This window comes from Fukomys damarensis, unplaced genomic scaffold, assembly GCF_012274545.1.
Source record: "Fukomys damarensis isolate Sample0158 unplaced genomic scaffold, DMR_v1.0_HiC HiC_scaffold_2251, whole genome shotgun sequence".
Classification (NCBI taxonomy): Eukaryota; Metazoa; Chordata; class Mammalia; order Rodentia; family Bathyergidae; genus Fukomys; species Fukomys damarensis.
Window position 1 is genome coordinate 472 of NW_022903163.1, and position 5,318 is coordinate 5,789.

The 5,318-nt window shown below is 41.6% G+C and overlaps 1 pseudogene; it reads left to right on the top strand.

Moving 5' to 3' along the window:
- Positions 1-2,119: 2,119 nt before the first annotated feature.
- Positions 2,120-4,328, top strand: LOC104867630 (annotated as a pseudogene).
- Positions 4,329-5,318: the final 990 nt, after the last annotated feature.

Consider the following 5,318-nt stretch of genomic DNA (forward strand, 5'->3'; position numbering starts at 1 on the left):
AAAACCTGCTCCCCAGATTTTTTGACACTGAAATTTGATAACCACTGCTTTGGTCCCTGTATTCATGTACTAGCTCCATTTCCTCAATACTGATTCCCTCTGAACTTTTTGAGATCCAAATCCTCTTTTCAGTTCCTGTTTCCCCACATCTCACCCAACTCTCCCCTTGAGTTCCACTTTACACCAACCAACTTCTTTTTTATCCCCTCTAACTGCTAGTGGTCTCTCCATCCCTAACCTTCTTTGCCTTTCCCATGGCTGCCTGTAGCTCCTCAGGCCCAAGTCCTGGATCTCCTGCAAATAGTGCCAGGCGGTCCTCAAAGTCTGAGAGCTCCATCTCTGCAATCTGTGTTGCAGACCAGGCTGCTGGGATGTCCCTCAGGTGTCTGCACAAGTTGGTACAGGCTCTGAAGGGGAAAAGCAGGTCTGGGAGTCCGTGTAGGATTAAAATATGCCTAGAGAGATATCTGTAGATGGAATGACCTTCCCAAGGATAGAGAAGTGTAAGCAGCATAGGTCAAGGGATGATTACAGGGTTAGCGTGTGAAAATCTGATTTTAACTCATCAATCCTAGTCTTGTCCCATGGAACCATTTATAATTTCTACTTCATAACCCCTTAAAGATTTGAATGCATTTATTACATATTTCATAATTTTCTTTTTATCCATTCTTCTGAACACAGTGCTCTAAGCAGACTACAATTCTCTGGGGCAGAACTGGACCATTGCTTCACTCATTTCATACTCTATTAAAGTGGCCCGGGTTACATTAAGATTACTTGGCAGGCCACAGCAGTGTTGCCACCCTCTGCTGTCCTGTGCTAAGGTCATTTGAACAGAAGCCCCTACTTTAGGCTATAAATGATGTCCAGGAATCACCAGACAGGGAGTTGCCTCTGCTAGGGAATTTCCTAAGGGCAGTTCTACTCTAAATTGAGCTTAGTAAGGATCCAGTATCTCCAGCTATTATAGCATTTACGGTAAATCCAGGAGTAGTTTAGTGTCAAGTCCAGTCAGTTCTGGCCCCAAGGTGGTCAGTTCTGAATCTGGAATTGCCATCCTCTGCTGTAGTTCTGCCCAGATACAGGCCCTCAGGTGATGTTCCGATTTCAACCTACTAGACATGTGGTGGACTGAGACTAGAGCCGTGTCTTCAGATCCTGAAATCCCTGGTTCATTTACAGTGGTTGCTGGTAAGATGGTAAATACTTATTCATGTTAATTCTTCCTTGACCAGTGGCTCTGAAGTCACCTTGAATTAAACTAATAGAAGCAAATATCTTCTTGGAGTTTACACTAGGCCAGACACTGTGTTTGTTTATTTTTTCATTAATTTATGTTCTTAATTTATGTTCTTAGGTGTAGTGCTAAGAATTGATCTCAGGGCCTTGAGAATGCTAGGCAAGTATTCTATTACTAAAGTACATCCCCAGACATTTTTACCTATTGAGACACGATCTTGCTAAGTTGCTCAGGCTGGCCTCAAACTTGTGATCCTCCCGTGTTAGTCTCTTGAGTAGCTGAGATTATGTGTGTGTCACTGGGCTCAGCTTGTACTAAATACTTTGTGTGTCTTACTCATTTAATCTTCACAATATCTAGCTCTGAGATAAGTACCATTTTTATTCTCAGTCTACAGAAGGGAAAACAAGTCTTGAGAGGTTAAACAACTTTTGGCCAAGAGCCCAAGCAGGTGACAGATCTCGGACTAGAATGTAGATCTTCTGAGTCTCTAAGCTCTGGTCAGTGTAGGCCTGGCACTGTGGAAAGGCAGAAGGACAAGGGGAAGGGGAGCCAGGGGAATCATAAGGCTGATTATGCATCATACCTGTATTACTTGGTACTTGGCACATAGTAAGCACTCAAAAAATGTTATTTAGGGCTGGAGTGTAGCTCAGTGGTAGAGCCCTTGCCTAGAACTCATGAGGCCCTGGGTTCAGTCCCCAGCACGACACAAAACATGTTCAGTTACAAGCTGTAATATGGCAGCAGCAACAATGGCCTGAACTCCAGGGCCTGAACTCCAGGGAGCTAGGCTGAGGTTTGATGCTTCAGAACTGAGTAAAAAGACTGGCTTGGCTCAGTTATCATTGGTGTTTTATTTTTTTCACTTTAAAGATTGAAGTGTTGGAACCAGCATCCTCAGTGCTTTTTTCATACTGCCATTAACAGTCAACATGCTGGAAGACTGGTCTTTGAATTGCTTTCTGATGTATGCCCCCAAACATGTGGGAACTTTCATTGTCTTTGTACAGGAGAAAAGGGGACAGGGAAATCAACTCAGAAACCATTACATTAAAAGAGTTGTCTATTTCACAAAGTTGTGAAGGATTTTATGGTTCACAGTGGTGACTTCAGTGAAGGAAATGGAAGAGGAGGAGAATCTATTTGTGGAGGCCTTTCTGAAGATGAGAGTTTTGCTGTTAAACACAACAAATAATTTCTTTTGTCAGTGTCCAACAGAGGGAAAGATACAAATGGTTCACAGTTCTTCATAACATCGAAACCAGCTCCCTATTTAGATGGGCCTCATGTTGTTTTTGGACAAGTGATCTGTGGTCAGGAAAGTGTGAGAGAGATAGAAAACCAGAAAACAGACTCAGCTGGCATTGCTGTGGTATGGATACTCAGCTGTGGAGAGCTGATCCCCAAATCTAAAGCTAAAAAAGAAGAAAAGAAAAGGTATTGATCATCATCCTCTTCCTCTTCATCATCTAGTGATTCAGACAGCTCAAGTGATTCTCAATCCTCATCTGACTCTTTTTATTCTGAAAGTGATTCAAAAGAGACATGAAAAAAAAGGAAAAAGAAACAGAAAAATTCCCAGAAACACAAGAAAAGAAGAGAAAGAGAAGCAAGAAAAGTGCATCTAGTGAAAGTGATGCTGAAAATCTTGAAGCACAATTCCAGTCTACTGTCCATGCAGAAGAGATCCCTCCTATACCAGAAAATAGATTCCTCATGAGAAAAAACCCTCCTAAAGCTAGTGGCAAGGAATAGAAAAACAGAGGGTGGGGGGAATGTGCCTAACTCCTAGCCTGCTTCATACCAGAAAAAGGAAGAGAGCCAAGGCATTATTGAACTCCTTCCAGATCCAGATCAAGGGATCATTTCAGATGTACTGCGACTCTTCCACATTGGAGGCAAGAGATGCAGAGAGCTCAATGAATGACAGTAGAAAGTGGTGAAAGACAGATCAAAAGGGTTAAGAGTGAGTTGAGTGAGTGAGAGAAAATCAAAGGAGCCCAGTAAAGTAAAAGAGAGAAAAACAACTGATTACAGGTGGGTGTCTGAGAGTCCAGAGAGAAGAAACAAAAAGGAAAAGAAAGTTAAAGACCATAAATCTGACGGCAAAGAGAGAGACATCATAAGAAATTCAGAAAAAGAAGATAAATATAAAAACAAAGTGAAGAAAAGAGCTAAATATAAAAGTAGGAATAAAAGCAAAGAGAAATCAGAGTAAGGAAAGAGACTTGAAACATAACAGACATGATAAAAGGAGGTTGAAGTTGAGGAGTAAAGAAAGAGATCTTGAGAATATTAAAGAAAAAGAAAAGCAATCTGATTCTAAAGGAAAATATCAGGAAAGGAGTAGAAATAAAGAGAAGACCAAGCATATAGAATAAAAAAGTAATGAGCACGATCACGGTAAAAGTAAAGAAAAGGGCAGACGTGCATAGTCTAGGAGTAGAGAATGTGATATAACTAAAGGTAAACACAGATACAATAATAGAACAAGGGAACGAAGCAGAAGTAGGGACAGGAGCATAAAAGCATGATCCAGAAACCATGACAGAGATCACAGCAGAAGCAAGGAGTACCACAGACAGAGAGAGGAGTACAGGAGAGGAAGGTCATAAAGCCAAGAGAGAAGAGGAACACTAGGAATATCAAGAAGTAAAGATAGGAGGAAGAGGAAGCAAAGGAGGAGGAGGAGGAGGAAGAGAGATTCATGGAGCTCAGGGAGAGAAGAAAGTCAAAGCAGAAACAGGGAAAAACATAGAAACCAAGAAAGTAAGTGCTTAGAAAAGAAAATTCTGAGGGTGAGAAAAGAATGTACTCTAAAAATCGTGACCACAATAGCTCAAGTAGTAATAGTGAAAAAAAGGCCGATAGTGATCAAAGTCCATTCTCAAAAATAAAACAACACCAAGACAGTGAATTAAAGTCCTCCACATTGAAAACTAAGGAGGGTGAGAAGACCAAATCCTCAGTGGAAAACGAAGACCTTAAATCAGAAGCTCCAGAAAATGACCATGTATATGATAAAAACAAAAAATTTGATCATGAATCAAGCCCTGGAACAGATGAAGACAAAAGTGGATGAGTGAGGTCTGCAAATTTATTTCCTTTCTGTCTCAAAATTTGTTTTAGAGACTTGATGGTGAATATCCATTTTGTTGTTTTCATTGCTTTGGGGGTTATTTTATGTCTATCTTTTTGTTGTTTTTTTTAATGTGGATTTTATGGAATTAATTTTTTAATAATCTGCAACCTGAATAATTTGTACTGCTAAAGTTTTAATAAAGTTTAAATGAGAAAAACATTTTGGTGTAACACTGTGTGCTATGTTAAACTATTTTATGTAGGTATTTTTGTGTTGCAGTAATAGGCCAACAACATTCTAATTTGTTTAATTAACCATTTGGAAATAAGCATAGCTGATGTTACAAAAGCTTGTGTTTCTTGCAATTAAAGTAACTAGACACACACAAACACACACACAAAATATGTTCAATTAAACTGACTGCTCAACACAAGATACTCACTGCAGATTCCTGAGGGTCAGGTTGGCGGGCACCTGCATCTTCTTCCAGAGAAACTGTGACTATAATAGAAAGAGAAGAGCCGCTTCCCAGTGGAGACATTACCCCAAGGACCTAAGATGCCTTGGACTCAGTCCTGCCTCTCTGTAATGTGGCCCCTCAGAGGTCACTTTCCCAATGCTGATGCTGAGATTGAGAGGGAGAGAGAATCATGAGTGTTAGCGAGAAGGCACCGGATTGGGCAAGGGATGGGTAGAGGAAGTGGAAGAGACCGAGAGGAGCTCTGAGAGATGAAGTGGGCAGTTACCTGCTGCTCAGACCAGGGCAGCTCCCGGTAGCGCCTCCGGTTTGCCAGAAGAGCTGCAGTGTCCAGTTGCAGCAGCTTTAATGGGAGCAGGGGAAGCAGGCAGTCTGGCCAAGTGGTGGGCATGGGCTTCTGGCAGTGACAGGTGTGACAGTACAGTGACAGGTGAGAGGGACTGCACTCAGTCCTCGGGGAAGGGGAGACATGGGGCCAAATCTAGGTTAGGGTGGGATGGCATTTGCTGCTG